Source organism: Hyla sarda, chromosome 2 (assembly GCF_029499605.1).
Source record: "Hyla sarda isolate aHylSar1 chromosome 2, aHylSar1.hap1, whole genome shotgun sequence".
Taxonomy (NCBI): Eukaryota; Metazoa; Chordata; class Amphibia; order Anura; family Hylidae; genus Hyla; species Hyla sarda.
Genome location: NC_079190.1, coordinates 229,199,342 through 229,221,977, shown reverse-complemented (window position 1 = coordinate 229,221,977; position 22,636 = coordinate 229,199,342). Strand labels below are relative to the sequence as shown.

The 22,636-nt window shown below is 41.8% G+C and overlaps 1 long non-coding RNA gene across 3 annotated transcripts in view; it reads right to left on the bottom strand.

The window, feature by feature from the left end:
- Nucleotides 1-22,636, bottom strand: part of LOC130355813 (uncharacterized) — a 61,143-nt gene that overhangs the window by 10,015 nt on the left and 28,492 nt on the right. The window lies entirely within an intron of this gene.

Below are 22,636 nucleotides of genomic sequence, written 5' to 3'. Positions count from 1 at the left end.
CTCATGCACAGACTTTTGACTCCTGCTGGTCTGGCAGAAGTCCAAAATCAGGAAATGCAGTCTGGAGTGCATACACAGCCTTAGCCAATCATAACTCATCTCACACTGAACTGCTTTGGGTTGTGTGTCGCAGAGTGAGGGAAGAAGTTCTCTCCTGTAAGGCTCCAGATGATGTCACATCAGTCTGTGAATCTGAGAGCAGGCTGTGAATCGGCCCTAATGCTGTTGTAATTGCCCACTGGCCCCTGGTATTGCCCATACATCACAGGTAGGTTTAGTGTTAGGTCCCGTGCCACTTGAGAAACCTTGGCGTTGGTGTGCGGGCTCAGGTATGTCCTTCATATAAGGATATACTGGCTAATGTCTCAATTTTAACATCAGTTTGAGGGTTAGCCTTATGTCACTGTTTACATCTACCAGAATAGTTCACCAAAATGTATGTATTATTCTATATGTTACTCATCCACATCTTTCATCTGGTGTAGGATGCCATTGTGGCAGTTGTAGTCTGCGGCAGGCATCCCCCATTGTATGCATTTTATGCTGGGGATTTCCCTTAGCAACAGACCACAAGGACAGGACCTGCTCCCCCAGCATATATGCACAACCGCATTTGGGGTTGAGCATCTCCTGCTTTTTGAGACCACGTTTTTTTCTTCTTTTTGTTCTGACTGAGACTGAGCAGAAAATACAGAGCAATATCAAGGTAGAGAACTAAAAAATAATAAAAATAAAGGCAGGGGGTGGTTTATCATGATGGGGGCAGTGAACTGGGAGAATTTTAAAATGTAACAGGATCATGACAGGTTCTCTTTAAAAAGAAATAAAGGAAAACCAAAACATAAAATAGGAGATTAAAGAGAGTTTTAGGAAATAAACTTATTCCCTCCAAGCCCTAACTTCTTTTTTGCATACTAATCAGATCCCACCCAAAAATAAATAAAGAATAATTTTACTCAGTACCTATTCCTGGCCATGTACATCTAATTGTTATGCCTCTATCACCTATATTTATTATAAAAATCCCTCTTTTCATTAGCCCATAGAGAAATCCTCTCAGGGGAAGGGGGCGTGTCCCTCCCTTGTGGTGATTGAAGGTGATTGGTGTGTCTGCTCATGCAGCCTTTTCCATGACTCATCTCTTGTCCATGACATACCCAGTAGGTATGGGGACCCCTAGTGGTGGTATTTTCAGGAGCCGTTTACTTTATTAAGTATTAAAAAAAAGTTAAACAATCATATTATAAAAGGTCTTTTCAGCAGTAACAACATATAAAAAGTTTTTGCATCTGACAGTGCCCATTTAAAAGAGAACGGCCTATCAACCATTTGATTGTGTTAGTCACAATCAACAGACTGTAGTTTCGGTAACATGTCTCATCACGGCTTACCTTGGCATCACATAAGAAAATGGGACAAGGTTGCAGCATAAAAGGAATCTGTCAATGGTATCACCCACACTAATCTGTTGGTACAGGCTTGTAGTGCAGGGGATACTGATGACAATTATGTCTACCACTGCCAGAGCCATGGCTCAGTTCATCCAATATGCTTCAGTTTCTGTATATGCAAATCACCAAACTTGGTGTGCCATTAACCCCTTAAGGAGCAAGCCCATTTTGACCTTAAGGACCAGGCCAATTAAATTTTTTCGTTTTTGTTTTTTTCTCCTCACTTTCTAAAATCCATAATTTTTTTATATTTCCATTGACAGACCCATAGGAAAGCTTTTTTTTTGCGTGACTAATTGTACTTTGTAATGACACCTCTCATTTTACCATAAAATGTACGGCGAACCCCAAACATTTTTTTTTTAGTGAGGAAATTTAAATGAAAACAACAATTTTGCTAATTTTGGAGGGTTTAGTTTTTATACTGTACACTTTACAGTAAAAATGAAATTTTCTCTTAATTCTGAGGGTAAATATGATTAAAATGATACCCATCATTACATACTTTCCTATTATTGAACCACTTAAAAAAAATCTCAAACTTTTTATCCAAAATAGTATGTTTAAAATCCCTGTATTTTGACGACCTATAACTTTTTAATTTTTCCATAAAAGTGGCGGTATGAGGGCTCATTTTTTTGCCGTAATCTTTACTTTTTATTGATACAACATTTGTGCATATAAACTGTTAATATTTTTTTTTGGGGGGGAATATGATGTGACAAAAAAGCAGCAATTTTGGGCTTTTTTACATCTACCCATTTCACCATACGGGATCATTAACACTATATTTTTTTATAGTTTGGACATTTACGCATGCGGCGATAGCAAATATGTCTGGGCATGCTGGATTTGTAGTTTTTCAACATCTGGAGGCACACTGGTTGGAAAATTGGTAATAGAACGTAACTCAAGGTTTTCCAACCAGTGTGCCTCCAGCTGTTGCAAAATTACAACTCCCAGCATGCACGGTCTGTCAGTGCATGGTGGGAATTGTAGTTTTGCAACAGCTGGAGGTTTCACACAAGCAGGGGTTTACAGTGAGTTTCCTGCTTCAAGTTTGAGCTGCAGCAAATTTTCCGTCGCAGCTCAAACTCCTAGCGGGAAACTCACCGTAAACCCCTGCCAGTGCAAATACCGTAAAAACACTACACTACATAAAATAAAGGGTAAAACACTACATATACACACATGTACACTTTTCCCCCAATAGAAATGAAAAACATCTCGTACGGCAGTGTTTCCAAAATGGAGCATCCAGCTGTTACAAAACAACTATTCCCAGCATTTCCATACAACCACTGACTGTTCAGGCATGCTGGGAGTTTTGCAACAGAGTGAAGCACCCTGTTTGAGAATCACTGGCATAGAATATTTTTGGTGGAGGACACTTGTAACACTTGCATCCAAGTCCACCCCTTTGCAAATGCCTAATTTAGGCCTCAAATGCACATGGAGCTCTCTCACTTGGGAGCCCTGTCGTATTTCAAGGCAACAGCTTAGGGCCACAAATGGGGTATTTCTGTACTCGGAGCAATTGTGCTACAAATTTTGGTGGGCTTTTTCTTCTTTTACCCCATATGAAACGGTAGAGTTGGGGTCTACACCAGCCTGTTAGTGTAAAAAAAATGAAAACATTTACACTAACAGGCTGGTGTTGCCCCATAATTTACATTTTCACAAGAGGTAAACTTAAAAAAAGACCTTCTGATCTCCTGAGTGCGGAAATACCCCATATGTGGATGTAAAGTACTCTGTGGGTGCACAACAGGGCTCAGGAGTGAGAGCGCCATTTACATTTGAGGCCTAAATTGGTGATTTGCACAGGGTGGCTGATTTTACAGCGGTTCTGACATAAACGCAAAAAAATAAATACCCACGTGTGACCCCATTTTGGAAACTACACCCCTCATGGAACGTAACAAGGGGTATAGTGAGCCTTAACACCCCATAGGTGTTTGACGAATTTTCGTTAAAGTTGGATGGGAAAATGAAAAAAAAAATAATAATAATTCACTAAAATGTTAGTGTTACCCAACATTTTTCATTTTCACAAGGGGTAATAGGAAAAAAGCCCCCAAAAATTTATAACCCCATTTCTTCTGAGTAAGAACATACCCCATATGTGGATGTAAAGTTCTCTCTGGGTGAACTACAATGCTCAGAAGAGAAGGAGCGCCATTGGGTTTTTGGAAAGAAAATTTGTCCGGAATTGAAGGCCACGTGTGTTTACAAAGCCCCCATGGTGCCAGAACAATGGACCTCCTCACATGTGACCCCACTACACCCCTGTCATGTAATGTAATAAGGGGTACAGTGAGCATTTACGCCCCACAGGTGTCTGACAGATTTTTGGAACAGTGGTCCGTGAAAATGAAAATGAAAAATGTCAGTGGGGGTGTAAATGCTCATTGCACCCCTTATTAAATTCTGTGAGGGGTGTTGTTTACAAAATGAGGTCACATTTTAAATTTTTGGGAAAAAAATGCATTTTTGTAAAAAAAAATTTCATTTACACATCTGACTTTAACAAAAAGTTGTCAAGCACCTGTGGGGTGTTAAGGCTCACTGTTCCCCTTGTTACATTCCTTGAGGGGTGTAATTTCCAAAATAGTATACCATGTGTTTTGTTTTGTTTTTTTGCTGTTATGGCACCAAAGGGGCTTCCTAAATGTGACATGCCCCCCAGAAACCATTTCAGCAAAATTGGCTTTCCAAAAGCCAAATGTGACTCCTCTTCTGAGCATTGTAGTGCACCATCAGAGCAGTTGACGTCCACAAATGGGGTATTTCCATACTTAGAAGAAATGGGGTTACAAATTTGGGGTGCATTTTTTCCTATTACCCCTTGTAAAAATTTAAAATTTGGGGGGGAAAAACAGCATTTTAGTGAAAAAAATCTAAATCATTTACACACCTGTGAGCTGTTAAGGCTCACTGTACCCCATAGGGGCTTCCTTGAGGGATGTAGTTTCCAAAATAATATGCCATGAGTTTTTTTTTTTTTTTTTGCTGTTCTGTAACCATAGGGGCTTCCTAAATGTGACATGCCCCCCAAAAACCATTTCAGCAAAATTAACTCTCCAAAATCCCATTGTTGCTCCTTCCCTTCTGAGCCATCTAGTGCACCCACAGAGCTTTTTACATCCACATATGAGGTACTTCCTTACTCAAGAGAAATTGGGTTACAGATTTTGGTGGTGTTTCTCTCCTTTCACCCCTTGTAAAAATTCCAAACATGGCTCTACAAGAAGATGAGAGTGTAAAAAAATTAAGATTTTGAATTTTCTCCATTACTTTCCTGCTTTTCCTGTGAAACACCTAAAGGTTTAACAAACTTTCTGAATGTCGTTTTGAATACTTTTAGGGGTGCAGTTTCTATAATGGGATCATTTATGGGGTATTTCTCACAGAAAGGCCCCTCAAATCCATTTCAAACTTAACTCGTTCCTGAAAAATTCAGATTTTGAATATTTTGTGAACATTTTGAAAATTGTTGCTATACTTTGTAGCCCTCTAATGTCTTCAAAAAATAAAATCATGTAAACTGTATGATGCCATCATAAAGTAGACATATTGTATATGTGAATCAATATATAATTTATTTGGAATGTCTATTTTCCTTACAAGCAGTGAGTTTCAAATTTAGAAACATTTTCATGAAATTTTGGGATTTTTCACCAAGAAAGGTTACAAGTCACAACAAAGATTTACCACTATGTTAAAGTAGAATATGTAACGAAAATACAATTTTGGAATCAGAATGAAAGGTAACAGCATTCCAGAGTTATTAATATATAAAGTGACAGTGGTCAGAATTGCAAAAAAGGGCTGAATCCTTAAGGTGAAAATGAGCTGCGTCCTTAAGGGGTTAGTAAATGTTTATTGTTATTATATTATTAATATTATTTTTAACATTAGTATTATTAATAATAATTTCAATGATGGTGAAACTAACAATGATAATAATAATAATAACAACAATGATAATAATCACAACAATTGCAATAATACTAATAACAACAGCAACAATAAAAATAATAATTATAATAATGTGGTAGTTGCTTTGACAATAACTAAACTTAAAATGTGTTTAAAATGTAGGTACCAGTGGCAAAAAGAGAATTTGCCAGACTTCAATTAACACTCCCCATTCTGAAATGTGTAATCCATCAAGCATTCATGCTAAATTTCCAGCTCCTGGGAAATGTCCAGCACTAAATATCTTATTATGCTTGGGACAAAGTCAATTTACCTAAGTAACTCTGATTTATTGACTGTAATGTAATTGGACCTGGTTATTCTATCTAGTAAGTTACTGCCGCACTTTACCGTACTTCTGTCCCATAAACATCGAGATTGGAAAAGCTAATATGGAGTAAACAACTTTCCGCAAGTTAAATTGCAGAAATAAAAAGCTTCTAAAAGGTAAAACATATATGAGTTTCTAAGATTGTAAGCCAGTGTTTTTTTGTGTGCCTCCAGCTGTTGCAAAACAACAACTCCCAGCATGCCCCGACAGCCAAAGGCTATGTTTCTTACTGCTTCCTTTCACAATTAACAATACTGTTAAGAAATGAAGTAGCTTATTTTTTTTATGAAAACAAGTGACAAGACAGGTAACAAAAATGTTTACATTGTTATAAAGTTATTCAACAAAATGGCTTCTATAAGCCAACTTGGCTGATAAATGTGGACGTGAGAGAATGAGTGTGATAAACTTGACCAAGGCTTTCTCCTCCAAAAGGCTGATGAAACTGTCAAGTTTAGCTTCCAGCTTGGCAGAATCTTTGACAAAGCGTCTGGCTTCGGCAGCACCTTCATATCGCAGTCCATCTGAGTAATCTGCTAACCGCTGGGACACAGTGTCTCAGAGGACATTGTGATAACATGCATTGCAGGTAAACATAAAGGGTATACACAATATATCCTTCCCTCACTTTCCATTCCCATACATCTATTTATGGATCATGTATGTGAAAAACATCCTAGGGGAGATATTCACAAACTACTGTAACTTCTGTTCAGCGATATTAAAGGAGAAGTAACATGGAAGAAAAAGTATACCTTATCCGAAGGATAGGGGATACTTTTTTGATCGCAGGGGGGCCGAGTGCTGGACCCCCCGCGATCTCCTGTTTGGAGCCCCAGCTCTACTTCACCTCAGTGCATCATGACCCTCGCCCAAAGCGGGGGCCGCCACGCTCCCTCCATATAGCTCTATGGGAGAATCTTCGGCTCTCCCATAGAGCTATATAGAAGGGGGCGTGGCGACCCCCCGCACTTTTTTTCTCCTCTCATTTTCAAAGGCCTCTTTTGCTGCTTTGAAAATGTGAAATATGTACATCAAAATTGCAGATTTTGGCACCAAAATAAAAAAAAAAAAATTGACACCACCTTAAAAAAAATTTTTACGCAATATTGCCGGTTTCGGCACCAAATTTTGAATCACAGAAAATTCTGGCGAAAGCATCTCACATAATATTCCATGATTACCAGCGCCCAGACAAGCGATAACTATATGAATATAACATATCCAGGGTTTAAATGTGAGTGCAGGTGCCGTGACCATAAGAATATAAGATTTTTTTTTAATGATTATAAATTTTTCAATAATTGATTAAATAACACCTTCCCCCCCCCTAAAAAAACAAAAACTACAACCATTTCTGTGATTTCTACACTAGCGCTGGTGTAACATTTTTGCTGTAAAATGGACTCTCACCCCTTTAAGAATATCATGTAAAACGCAACATTTACATAACCACACCCACTTTTGCAAAACTGGTGTGACTAGTGTAAACCTAGTTTCATGTAAAACACTTTGAATACCTGAGGCTAGGTTTCCACTAAGTTTTTTTTTTGCAAAAACACCAATAAAAATGCCCAATCTGCCGCCTAGCGTTTTTTTGTGAAAAAATGCTGCGCCCAAATGTTAGCTCCAAGTTAATAGGGAACTGCAAAATGCTGTATCCACTTGGCGTTTTTCAGTTTGGTGTTTGTTTTTTTTTGTTTATAATTTTTGCCGTTTTTTCAGCTATTATGGCTCCTTGGCAGTTTTTCAAAAATTAAATATGAATAATAAGTATATATATGGCATATACTACAGACCATACTACAGTGGGAGCAGAGGAGAGCTGCCATCCCGCCCATATCTATAAATTATACAGAACGATCGCAGCGGGTGTTTGGACTGACACCCGCTGTGATCTTTCCTTAAAGGGGTTCTCCGGTGCTTAAACATCTTATCCCCTATCCAAATGATAGGGGATAAGATGCCTGATCGCGGGAGTCCCGCCGCTGGGGACCCTGGGAGTGTGTTCGCTCCGGGTCTGATTACGGGCGACTACAGGGCGTGTGGCGTGTGATGTCACGCCTGTGCCGGCGTGTGACATCACGCTCCGCCCCGCAATGCAAGCCTATGGGAGGGGGCGTGATAGCTATCACGCCCCCTCCCATAGGCTTGCATTGCGGGGCGGAGCGTGATGTCACACGCCGGCGCAGGCGTGATGTCACACGCCGCCCGCCCTGTAGTCGCCGGTAATCAGTCCACGCTCCGGGGACTGATTACAAACGGGGTGCCACGTGCATGATCCCGGGGGTCCCCAGCGGTGGGACTCCCGCGATCAAGCATCTTATCCCCTATCCTTTGGATAGGGGATAAGATGTTTAAGCACCGGAGAACCCCTTTAACTGCAGGTACTACAGCTCCCAACAAGGAGCACACTCTGCATTAGTAGACAGATCTCAACAAGTGTCAAAAGTGACACCCGCTGCGATCTGTCTATTAATGCAGGTACTACAGCTCCCAGCATGGAGCAGAGTGTGCTCCATGTTGGGAGCAGTAGTACCTGCAGTTAAGGACAGATCACAGCGGGTGTCACTCCTGACACCCGATGCGATCATCCTATTTATTGCAGAGATGCGGAGGGTCTTTCTCCTGTGCTCGCATCTCTGCACTATTCTCTGGTTGGCCAGTGATTTCAATAGAATTCCCATCACTCATTCATATTTCTTGTTGAGAGCAGGTATTGGCTGCCACCATCCTGCCAATCACTACTCTGGGTGGAAAATATGAATGAGTGATGTGAATTCTATTCACATCACTGGCCGGTCGGAGTACAGAGCAGAGATGCGAGTGCTGTATAGAGCCGCTCCGCATCTCTGCAATAGATAGGACGATGGCATGAGGTGTCAGGAGTGACACCCGGCGCGATCTGTCTATTGGTAGATGTACTGCCTAAAAAATTTTAAAAAATTGAGAAATGAAAGTGAAACACACACACACTTTATTAAACACATTCTCAAAATAAATTTGTAACAAAAAAATTAAAAAAAAATCTTATAAAATGTATTATTCTTACATTTAAATTTCCCCTTTCTACATTTTTATAATTGTCGGCTACATTTTTAGTTTCCTGCTCATACACTTAAATTGGTCCCTGTTTAAAAAAATGTAAAATTTTGTTATAAAAAAAAAAAATTTATTAAATACATCTTTTTCCATCCCTACTGCATCTTTTTTTTTAGGTACCCAACAAATTAAGAAAAAGATGCCAAAGGGCCCAAAAATGTGATTTGTACTCAAAGGCAACAATGTCAGAAAATATGCAGGGAAAATCAGTGGCAGTTTTTCTGTCAATTTTTCTGCCTTTTTTTGTAAAAGAAAAAAAAACACCATAAAAAAACTTAGTCGAAGCCTAGCCTGACGGAAACTTTTTTTGCGTCAAAATTTTGGTTCAAAACGCAAATTTTTCACATGAAGAGTTTTGAATATGACCCCCCACTATGTGTAATATGCCAGTTATATTCATGCCATCTGTTGTATATGTTTATTTATTTATACAATGAATAAGAAAAAGTAAAAAAAAAAATAAGTAACTCCAACAGAAAGAAACCAGTCACAAAACATGTACAAAAATATACAATTGTTTATTCTATGCACATAAAAACCAAATAAAAAAGCATAGACAAAGGATATGGTACTAGGACTACACAAACAGAAACAAGGTAACGATGGTAGGATGCTCAACACGGAAATAATAAGAACAGGTATTCACCTCCTGAAGAAGCCATGGAGTGAAATGTACTTTGGGGTGTTGGGCTGTTTACATGGCAGGTATTCATGCTGGTTTTCCTGAACATTGCACTTTTGTATTCCTCTTTATGACTTGCTGTTTACTTCGCTCATTGTGATAACTGTCCAGTCTCTCCTATTAGCAAGTACATGTGTACAGTTTTCTGTTACTGTGAATTTCTATTTTACTATGCAATGTTGCTAAACATGTACTTATTATATACACATCGAATAATAAAGTGTATATTTTTTGTACATGCTTAGTGACTGGTTTCTTTCTTTTGGAGATAAAGGGGTATTTCGCCCCTAGACATCTTATTTTCTATCTAAAGGATTCTGGCCTACAAAGAGCCTCAATAGGGGTGTAGAACACTTTGCTTTGTCCTAACACGCATAGGGAGTGTGCTGTGTTAATGAAATAATATTGTTATTCAGTATGACATGCAAATTGCAGACATCGCTATTAGAATCACTGCCGCAGAGCGTCTGGATGTGGCAGATTCTTTATGTAATTTTCACTTAATTTTATTTTCATTTATTTAAATTTTTTGATTACCCATTCTGGTGAGCATCGAGCTGGCAGTCCTACTACCTGTTCCAGCCCCTGCCTCTCAGCGCACTGCCATAATCGGAGTGTCCACATGAAAAGGGAGGGACTGCAGTACCAGCAACTTGGACAGGAGGACACTCAGCTTCTGTGCCATTGGATAAGTAGGCACATAAACCTAGAAGTGGCTGCAGTGAAAAAGCTTGTACTTGTATCTTAAAATAAAGCTGGCAGTCCTCTGCCAGGCGAGATGCCACCTGTTCCAGCCCCTGCCTCTCAGGGCCCCCCTGACTATGAAAGTGGGAAGGTTTCATTTAATCAGTTATGGTTCATTGTTATCGCTCCAAGCTGTTTCATTGGATTCTTGAGATAATTCCACAGGTAATATGATGTCGACCATAGGGCCTCAGTCTTGAAAAGATTACATAGATTTTTTTAAATTTTACATTTATATTAGATTCCCAAGTTTAATGTCCCGGTGTTAACTTTGAATTAATACTGTATGACCACAAAACACAAACTAACAAGGAGTCGCATGGCAGCACGATGACAGAGCCTAGAGGTGGCAGCAGCATGAGGAGACCATAATCTGGCAGAATGACACAGCCTGGAATTGGTCACAGCAAGAGGAGACCATATAGTGGCTGAATAACACAGCCTGGAGTTGATGGCAGCATGAGGTCACCATAGGGCTTCACAATCCCTAAGATTAAAAGATTAATTTTAAAATAGAAATTGAAGATTCATGGTAACTAGTGCTATTCCTGGGTGCTATTAAGGCTCTTTATACCTTCCCTAATGCTAGAGTGTTCCCCAATGGAGCTTTATCAGATGAGTTTGGTATCACTAATGGGACTCGGCAAGGGTGCCCACTCTCCCCACTGATATTTGTATTATACATGGAGCCTCTGGCTCAGGCTTTGAGACTAGATCCCTATATCAGGGGTATACAAGTGGGTGATCACGAACATCTCGTTTCATTGTATGCTGATGATGTTATCATCACATTGTCTACCCCAGAGCACTTCCTGCCGAGGACTTTGGACTTGCTTAACAAGTTTGGGGATTTATCTTTTTATAAATTAAATGTGTCCAAATCCCAAGTCCTTCCCATTCACCTTCCCATGGCGATGCATGACCGACTGTCCAGCACCTTCAAACTAGATTGGCAGAAAGATACAATTACATATCTATGGGTAAAATTAACTAGGTCCTTCAATATGCTATACAAATATAATTACGCCCCCTTTTTACAGACACTGCCGATAGCGTTAGATAGATTGGGACGTTATGAGGTCTCCTGGCTAGGTAGAATTGCAGCGTTCAAAATGTTGGTGTTGCCAAAATTGCTCTACCTATACCGCACGTTACCATTAAGCTTACCATCTTGCTTCTTTAACCCCTTAAGGACGCAGGGTTTTCCGTTTTTGCATTTTCATTTTTTCCTCCTCACTTTCTAAAAATCATAATGCTTTAAATTTTGCACATAAAATTCCATACGATGGCTTATTTTTTGTTCCACCAATTCTACTTTGCAGTGACAGTCATTTTACCCAAAAATCCACGGCGAAACGGAAAAAAATAATTCATTGTGCGACAAAATTGAAGAAAAATTTCATTTTGTAACTTTTTGGGGCTTCCGTTTCTACGCAGTGCATTTTTAGGTAGAAATAATACTTTATCTTTATTTTGTAGGTCCATATAGTTAAAATGATACCCTACTTATATAGGTTGGATATTGTGGTACTTCAGAAAAAAATCATAACTACATGCAGGAAAATTTTAATGTTAAAAATTCTCATCTTCTAACCCCTATAAAACTTTTTTATTTTTCCACAGATGTGCCGGTATGAGTACTCATTTTTTGCGCCGTGTTCTGAAGTTTTTATCGGTACCATTTTTGTATTGATCGGACATATTGATCGCTTTTTATTCATTTTTTCATGATATAAAAAGTGACCAAAAATACGCTATTTTGGACTTTGGAATTTCTTTTGCGTGTACGCCATTGACTGTGCGATTTAATTAACGATATATTTTTATAGTTTGGACATTTCCGCACGCGGTGATACCACATATGTTTGTTTTTATTTACACAGTTTTTTTCTATGGGAAAAGGGGGGTGATTCAAACTTTTATTAGGGAAGGGGTTAAATGACCTTTGTTAACTTTTTTTTTTCACTTTTTTTTTGCAGTGCTATAGCTCCCATAGGGACCTATAACACTGCACACACTGATCTCCTATGCTGATCCCTGCAAAGCCATAGTTTTGCATGGATCAGCGAGATAGGGGCTCGATTGCTCAAGCCTGTAGCTCAGGCTTGGAGCAATCAAACCCCGATCGGACGCCGCAGAGACAGGTAAGGGGACCTCCGCTCGCGTCCTAGCTGATCGGGACATCGCTGCCGGGAAGCGTTTACTTTCACTTTCAGACGCGGAGGTCAACTTTGATCGCCGCGTCTGAAGGGTTAATAGCGCGCGGCACAACGATCGGTGCTGCACGCTATTAGCCCAGGGTTCTATGACTAGAAGCCGGGACTGACCCAGTGTGATGCGGGGTCACGGCGTGACCCCGTTTTAAACACCAGGACCGGGCGTAGGACGTACAAGTATGCCCTATGTCCTTTTGAAATATGTGTGGGGTACCAAGAAACCAAGGATCTCAATCCCTACTGATGAGGGAAAAAATGAAAGGGGGCTTGGAATTTCCAGATTCATGTAGATACCATTCGGCTACATTGATCACCCTATTGAAAGATTTCTGGATGGAGAGTCCCACTTTGCCCTGTGTACACATTGAGAGTTCCTTAGGTGGAGTTTCCAATCCTAAGATGTTACTGTTTCTTCCCATCTGGAGTTTGCAACTTCCCCACAATATGTCCCCATTAACCATAGCAGGTCTCTCATGCTAGTCCTCGTTTCACTGGAATAAATCCCATGCTCAATGAACATTCCCTTCGAATACACCGATTCACATACAGTCTCAGGGTATTCCTAATGTTCAGCTAAAAGCCTGGGCAGACAGGGGTATTACTACTGTTTCACAATTGTTTGAGGGAGTACATATGCACACATTTGCAAGTTTGTGTGAGCGGTATGGCATTCACAATTCTGAGTTTTACAAATATTTACAAATCTGGCACTTTACTGGCTCTATGGGTATGGAGGAATAGTATTTCTCCTATTTTTTATAACGCTTGTTTTGTCTAAACGTTAAAGGTTTGAAAGCTATTTATCAATTGCTAGATTTGGATCCATTACCATACACTAAACCCCCTTTCACTAGGTGGGCGAGGGAACTAGCAGTAGAAATTACTGCACTAGAGTGGACACAGGCTTCTAAGTGGCTAATTAGAACTCTTCGCAGCATCTCTCATATGGAAGCTGCAATTAAAACCAGGCTGTGTTGGTACTATCCACCTACTAGACTTCATGCCATGTATCCAAATTCTTTGCCTATGTGTTGGAGACATTGCAACCAAAGGGGTTCTATTTCACATGTGCTGTGGTTCTCCCCTAAGTTGTCAGCCTACTGGTCGGCAATTGGGGATGTCCCGCGCTCCATCTATTCCCCCATGCTGGACTTGACACCTAAATTGGATTTCCCTGCAGAGTTTATACCCCTTTTATGTAAAATTCTAGTCATAGCTAAATTAGTGGTGACTCGCCATTGGAAAGCGTTAGCTCCCCTTCCTGTCACTGAATCTCTTTGATCAACATGGCTTGCAATTATGAAAAGATTATAGCTCTGAGCGAAGGAACTTTTTATCCTAAAGTCAGCCGGGTGTGGCATAGCTGGAGCACTTCTACCTATTTTCAAGGACAATGGGGGAGATTTATCAAAACTTGTGCACAGGAAAACTTGCTCAGTTGCCCATAGTGACCAATCAGATCGCTTCTTTCATTTTGCATAGGCCCTTTAAAAAATGAAAGAAGCGATCTGATTGGTTGCTATGGGCAACTGGGAAACTTTTCCTCTGCACAGGTTTTGATGAATCTCCCCCAATGAGTGGAATATCTCTATCCTCGTATACGCATGAATCCAGTTGGAAGTAGCTGTCGAGTCACTAAGGAGCTACTGATGCAGTGATGGCTTAATAATCTGATAGTACTCTGCCATACCTTACATTCATGTATATATCTCTGCACATGCTAATGCTGCTTTTAACGCAAGTCGTTCTGTCTGGAATTTTGTTCATTTTATTGTATGTATTATTTCACTGTTGGAACTTTGTTATATCTTGAAAAAACTTCAAAAACTTCAATAAACTTCAAAAACTTCATTAAAAATTGAATGGTTAAAAGAAAAAAAAAAAAAAGGTGTGTGATTAAGGCACCCTAAGCTATTCAAAGTCTCTTGGTTAAAAAATATTTTCTACAATGCCCAGTCTGCCTTAAAATAAAATAATAATAATAACATGCCGCTGGCCAGCAAATTGTGGGTAGCAGCAATGTCCCACCTCGGCTGGTGATAGGCTTAGGGGCAGTGTGATGCATTAAATGGGCACTGTCAGATATAAAAACTTTTGATATGTTGTAAAGCATGTAAAACCAATAGGTTTTGCAATTGCTTTCATTAGAAAATTTTCAGTTTTTCATACTGAAAAAGACAGTCAAACAACTGCGCCCCCCCTGCCTGCTTGGACTCATACTAGTCCTGAGTAGTGTTGAGCGGCATAGGCCATATTCGAATTCGCGAATATTCGCGAATATATGGACGAATATTCGTCATATATTCGCGAATATTCGCATATTCGTTATATTTCCGTTTTATTTTCGCATATGCGAACATTCGCGTATGCGAAAATTATCATGTGAAAATTAGCATATACAAAATTTACATTTGCGAAAATTCGTATATACGAAAATTAGCATATGCACATTTTCGCATATGCGAATTTTTGCATGGCAGTCTCACACAGTAGTATTACAGCCTTCTTTACACCACACAAGCTGGAAGCAGAGAGGGATGATCACTGTGATGTGTACTGTGAAGAAAAAAAAAAAAAAAAATAAATAACGAATATTCGTAATTACGAATATATAGCGCTATATTCGCGAAATTCGCGAATTCGCGAATATGCGATATTCGCGAATAATATTCGAATTGCGAATATTCGCGAGCAACACTAGTCCTGAGGTGTCCATGCGTCATCACCTATGTCATGGACACACTTCCTTGATTGACAGCTGTGAGCGCAGGGCTCACACCTGGAGGAAAAATCCTCCCACTGTCATCTTGTGTCCCTCTACTGTCAGTGAGGACAATCTGGGAGTTGTAGTTTTGCTAATGCTAGGGGAGATGTGAGCAGACAGCATACTGAGGGAGGGGGCGGAGACCTGCACAGTGAGTCCACGCCCCCTCCCTTTGAGAGGAATTAAGACTAGTGAGCTAAATTAAAAGTAAAATAAAAAAATAAATAAAGGCGCTAGACACAAAAATTAGATGTTCATGGTCAGGATTAGGTACTGAGTGATATATTAAAATTTTTTTTTTGTTGTTGGATCTGACGGGCACTCTTTAAAACCCCTTAAGGACGTATGAGTATGTCCTTGGTCCCGCTCCCGTGATATAACGCGGGGTCTCACGGTGACCCCGTATCATATCACGGCGGGCCCGGCGTCATAGTGAAGCCGGGACCCGCCTCTAATAGCGCGCGGCACTGATCGCGTTGCCGTGCGCTATTAACCCTTTAGCCGCGCGCTCAAAGCTGAGCCACGCGGCTAAAAGTGAAAGTAAAAGTGCCCGACTAGCTCAGGGAGCTGTTTGGGATCGCCGCAGTATAATTGCGGCATCCCGAACAGCTGTACTACAGGAGGAAGGTCTCTTACCTTCTCCTGCGTTGTCCGATCGCCGAATGAATGCTTCAAGCCTGAGATCCAGGCTTGAGCAATCAATCGCCGAAAACTCTATGGAGATGAATTGAACAGTGTTAAAGATCAGTGAATGCAATGTTATAGCCCCCTATGGGGGAATTATCCCTTTCCATAATAAAAGTTTGAATCACCTGGCATTTCCAATAATAAATTAAAAAAAATAGTGTAAATAAAAACAAAAATAAACATATGTGGTATCGCCGCGTGTGGAAATGTCCGAATTAAAGAAATTCCAAAAGAGCGTATTTTTGGTCACTTTTTGTATCATAAAAAGATGAATAAAAAGCGATCAAAAAGTCAGATCAATGCAAAAATGGTACCAACAAAAACTTCAGATCACGGCGCAAAAAATGAACCCTCATAGCGCCCTGAACATGGAAACATAAAAAAGTTATAGGGGTCAGAAGATGACAATTTTAAACGTATAAATTTTCCTGCATGTAGTTATGATTTTTTTCTGAAGTAATACAAAATCAAACCTATACAAGTAGGGTATCATTTTAACCGTATGGACCTAGAGAATAAAGATAAGGTATCATTTTTACCAAAAAATGTACTACGTAGAAACGGAAGCCCCCAAGAGTTACAAAATGGCTGTATTTTTTCAATTTTGTCGCACAATGATTTTTTTACCCATTTCGCTGTAGATTTTTTGGGTAAAATTACTGATATCATTACAAAGTAGAATTGGTGGCGCAAAAAATAAGCCATATTACAGATTTTTAGGTGCAAAACTTAAAGAGTTATGATTTTTTAAAGTAAGGAGGAAAAAACGAAAGAGCAAAAACGGAAAACGCCCAGTCCTTAAGGGGTTAAGCCTAGGTGACCAAAGTAGTACAATAATAGAAAAAATATATAAATTGGGTAATGTTTTAATCGCATTGACCTACAGGTTAAAGATAATGTATAATTTTTACCACAAAATGCACTGCGTAAAAACCAAACCCCTCAAAAGTTGCCACATTGACAAAAATGGGGGGAATTTATCATTGGTTTTACCCTGGTTTTGGGGTGTACATTTGTCTCACAGTTTGTCTCAGATGCTGTTTTGAGACTTTTCATTGCGACTTTTCATTTAAAAGGTTTTTCAAAAAGAACATACCAAGTTGTGAGTTCAGTTGATATCATGCAGTAACTAAAGGAATTTATGATGTGCGACTTTTCATTTTGTCGCATCTGTTGTCACAACTGGGCTAACTTAGGCACAAATCTACACCAGCCCTGACTTGGCTTACAAAACTTACTGTAAACAGCATTAATAAAAAGTCGCACATTTTGTCGCAGGGGATAAAAAGTCGCACAAAAAGTCTCAGAGGGGCACAATACAAAGTGGTATATTGAAGTAACAAATGTGATCAACATCAGATTTATCACATGCCCTGAGCCATGTAATATGTCTGGTGCAGGTACACAGTTTTCACCACATGAATTAATGGGGTAAAAAGACGTTCACCACTCTTGATGAATACCCCCCAATGTCCTTTAGCCACAGCCTGGAAATCAATGCTCCTGGACCAATCTGTGAATGAGGGGATACTTGATAAAGATCCGGATTGTGGATCGAAACGTTGCATCTCACTGATGGGTGAATACATTTATTTCTTTGGATTGTAATCCCTGAAGTGCCGATTCTTCCTTGTATTCTCTGTGAATGAGGGGAAGATGTCTTCTTCCTAATACATAATGCCTTAACCCCTTAAGGACCAAGGACGTACCGGTACGTCCTTGGTCCTGCTCTTCTGATATAACGCGGGGTTACACAGTAACCCCGCGTCATATCATGGCGGGCCCGGCGTCATAGTGAAGCCGGGACCCGCCTCTAATAGCGCGCAGCGCCGATCGCGGCGCCGCGCGCTATTAACCCTTTAGCCGCGCGCTCAAAGCTGAAAGTGAAAGTGAAAGTTCCCGGCTAGCTCAGTCGGGCTGTTCGGGATAGCCGCGGCTAATCGCGGCATCCGGAACAGCTGACAGGACAGCGGGAGGGCCCCTTCCTGCCTCCTCGCTGTCTGATCGCCGAATGACTGCTCAGTGCCTGAGATCCAGGCATGAGCAGTCATCCGGCAGAATCGTTGATCACTGGTTTCTTATGAGAAACCAGTGATCAACATAGAAGATCAGTGTGTGCAGTGTTATAGGTCCAAATGGGACCTATAACACTGCAAAAAAAAAGTGAAAAAAAAAAGTGAATAAAGATCATTTAACTCCTCCCCTATTAAAAGTTTGAATCACCCCCCTTTTCCAATAAAAAAAAAACACAGTGTAAATAAAAATAAAAAAAAACATATGTGGTATCACCGCGTGCGGAAATGTCCAAATTATAAAAATATATCATTAATTAAACCGCTCGGTCAATGGCGTGCGCGCAAAAAAATTCCAAAGTCCAAAATAGTGCATTTTTGGTCACTTTTTATATCATTAAAAAAAATGAATAAAAAGTGATCAATAAGTCCTATCAATGCAAAAATGGTACCGTTAAGAACTTCAGATCACGGCGCAAAAAATGAGCCCTCATACCGCCCCATACACGGAAAAATAAAAAAGTTATAGGGGTCAGAAGATGACAATTTTAAACGTATTAATTTTCCTGCATGTAGTTATGATTTTTTCCAGAAGTCCGACAAAATCAAACCTATATAAGTAGGGTATCATTTTAATCGTATGGACCTACAGAATACATATGAAGTGTCATTTTTACCGAAAAATGTACTACGTAGAAACGGAAGCCCCCAAAACAGCGTTTTTTTTTCCAATTTTGTCGCACAATGATTTTTTTTCCCGCTTCACCATAGATTTTTGGGCAAAATGACTGACGTCATTACAAAGTAGAATTGGTGGCGCAAAAAATAAGCCATCATATGGATTTTTAGGTGTAAATTTGAAAGAGTTATGATTTTTTAAAGGCAAGGAGCAAAAAACGAAAATGCAAAAACGGAAAAACCTCCGGTCCTTAAGGGGTTAAAGGTCGATGTGAAAACAGTGATGGTGCTGTTTAAAGGGGTACTCCACTGCCCCAACAGGGTATTCCCCTGCCCCAGCGTCCGGAAAATTTGCTCCAAACACTGGGTGCAGGCTGCTGGGGTTATGACTTCACGACCACGCCCCTTGTGATGTCAGGCAATGCTCCCTCAATGCAAGTCTATGGATTGGGTTGTGGCATCCACCACACTACCTCCCATAGACTTGCATTGAGAAGGCGTGGAGTGACGTAACAAGGGGCTTGGTCATGACATCACGGCCCCGCAGCCCACACCCAGCATTCGGAACAAATGTTCCGGACACTGGAAAAGTGGAATACCCCTTTAAAGGTGCTGAATTTTACCAAATCAGTTTGTAAAGATTATTTTTTCCTTATTGTTAAGAATGGGTCTGCCTTATAACACTCATATACATGTACAAGCACGTATATGCAGATTTTGCTTTAATGTGGTTTAATGGTTTTAACGTTTGATTCTCTGAACACAAAATGTTACGTAACTTTTTAATGTACATTATGTATTATTTAGTTCCCTTGGCTGAATTCTCGGGAATGAGTTTGCATGGGCAGCATGTGTTTTGCTTTACACATGCTCGCTGATACAGCTGCCTCAGTGGATAAGCCTCATACGCTGGTCTTGCTAAATAGCTTGCAAAAATATTCAAATTGAATGAAACAACTAAGCTGGTGATAAAATTGCATGGGTTGCTAGCTCGCAGCTGTGTCACTAATTCAACTCCGCTGCCTTTGGGTAAGAATGGAAACTTAGAAAAGTCATTTTGTTTAGTCTAAGCTTCTATTTATCATTTAAAGGGATTTTCTGGGACTTTGATATTGATGGCCCATCCTACTGCCGATCAGCTGGCTAATGGACCTTGTTTGATGAGCAGCACATTTTCTTCTTTGCTCATCAGGCATGATGCTCTACATCTAGCAGTGGCTCTACATAGTATTTGTTACGCCGAGCGCTCCGGGTCCCCGCTCCTCCCCGGAGCGCTCGCTACACTCTCGTTACTGCAGCGCCCCGGTCAGATCCACTGACCGGGTGCGCTGCGATACCGCCTCCAGCCGGGATGCGATTCGCGATGCGGGTGGCGCCCGCTCGCGATGCGCACCCCGGCTCCCGTACCTGACTCGCTCTCCGTCGGTCCTGTCCCGGCGCGCGCGGCCCCGCTCCCTAGGGCGCGCGCGCGCCGGGTCTCTGCGATTTAAAGGGCCACTGCGCCGCTGATTGGCGCAGTGGTTCTAATTAGTGTGTTCACCTGTGCACTCCATATATATACCTCACTTCCCCTGCACTCCCTCGCCGGATCTTGTTGCCCTTGTGCCTAGTGAAAGCGTTCCCTTGTGTGTTCCTAGCCTGTGTTCCAGACCTCCTGCCGTTGCCCCTGACTACGATCCTTGCTGCCTGCCCCGACCTTCTGCTACGTCCGACCTTGCTTCTGTCTACTCCCTTGTACCGTGCCTATCTTCAGCAGTCAGAGAGGTTGAGCCGTTGCTAGTGGATACGACCTGGTCACTACCGCCGCAGCAAGACCATCCCACTTTGCGGCGGGCTCTGGTGAATACCAGTAGTGACTTAGAACCGATCCACTAGCACGGTCCACGCCAATCTCTCTCTGGCACAGAGGATCCACCTCCTGCCAGCCGGCATCGTGACAGTAGATCCGGCCATGGATCCCGCTGAAGTACCTCTGCCAGTTGTCGCTGACCTCACCACGGTGGTCGCCCAGCAGTCACAACAGATAGCGCAACAAGGCCACCAGCTGTCTCAACTGACCGTGATGCTACAGCAGCTACTACCACAGCTTCAGCAATCATCTCCTCCGCCAGCTCCTGCACCTCCTCCGCAGCGAGTGGCCGCTTCAGGCCTACGACTATCCTTGCCGGACAAATTTGATGGGGACCCTAAGTTTTGCCGTGGCTTTCTTTCACAATGTTCCCTGCACTTGGAGATGATGTCGGACCAGTTTCCTACTGAAAGGTCTAAGGTGGCTTTCGTAGTCAGCCTTCTGTCTGGAAAAGCTCTGTCATGGGCCACACCGCTCTGGGACCGCAATGACCCCGTCACTGCCTCTGTACACTCCTTCTTCTCGGAAATTCGTAGTGTCTTTGAGGAACCTGCCCGAGCCTCCTCTGCTGAGACTGCCCTGCTGAACCTGGTCCAGGGTAATTCTTCCGTTGGCGAGTACGCCATACAATTCCGTACTCTTGCTTCTGAACTATCCTGGAATAATGAGGCCCTCTGCGCGACCTTTAAAAAAGGCCTATCCAGCAACATTAAAGATGTTCTGGCCGCACGAGAAATTCCTGCTAATCTACATGAACTCATTCATCTTGCCACTCGCATTGACATGCGTTTTTCCGAAAGGCGTCAGGAGCTCCGCCAGGATATGGACTTTGTTCGCACGAGGCGTTTTTTTCTCCCCGGCTCCTCTCTCCTCTGGTCCTCTGCAATCCGTTCCTGTGCCTCCCGCCGTGGAGGCTATGCAAGTTGACCGGTCTCGCCTGACACCTCAAGAGAGGACACGACGCCGCATGGAGAATCTCTGCCTGTACTGTGCCGGTACCGAACACTTCCTGAAGGATTGTCCTATCCGTCCTCCCCGCCTGGAAAGACGCACGCTGACTCCGCACAAAGGTGAGACAGTTCTTGATGTCTACTCTGCTTCTCCACGCCTTACTGTGCCTGTGCGGATATCTGCATCTACCTTCTCCTTCTCTACTATGGCCTTCTTGGATTCCGGATCTGCAGGAAACTTTTTATTTTGGCCTCTCTCATCAACAGGTTCAACATCCCGGTAACCAGTCTCGCCAGGCCCCTCTACATCAATTGTGTTAATAATGAAAGATTGGACTGCACCATACGTTACCGCACGGAGCCCCTTCTAATGTGCATCGGACCTCATCAAGAAAAAATTGAGTTCTTGGTCCTCCCCAATTGCACTTCCGAAATTCTCCTTGGACTACCGTGGCTCCAACGCCATTCCCCATCCCTGGATTGGTCCACGGGGGAGATCAAGAGCTGGGGTATCTCTTGTTTCAAGGACTGCCTTAAACCGGTTCCCAGTACTCCCTGCCGTGACCCTGTGGTTCCCCCTGTAACCGGCCTCCCTAAGGCCTATATGGACTTTGCTGATGTGTTTTGCAAAAAACAAGCTGAGACTCTACCCCCTCACAGGCCTTATGACTGTCCTATTGACCTCCTCCCGGGCACTACTCCACCCCGGGGCAGAATTTATCCTCTGTCCGCCCCAGAGACTCTTGCTGTGTCTGAGTACATCCAGGAAAATTTAGAAAAGGGGTTTATCCGCAAATCCTCCTCTCCTGCCGGAGCTGGATTTTTCTTTGTGTCCAAAAAAGATGGCTCCCTACGTCCTTGCATTGACTACCGCGGTCTTAATAAAATCACGGTAAAGAACCGCTACCCTCTACCTCTTATCTCAGAACTCTTTGATCGCCTCCAAGGTGCCCACATCTTTACCAAACTGGACTTAAGAGGTGCTTATAATCTCATCCGCATCAGGGAGGGGGATGAATGGAAAACGGCATTTAACACTAGAGATGGACACTTTGAGTATCTGGTCATGCCCTTTGGCCTGTGCAACGCCCCTGCCGTCTTCCAAGACTTTGTTAATGAAATTTTTCGTGATCTCTTATATTCCTGTGTTGTTGTGTATCTGGACGATATTCTGATTTTTTCTGCCAAC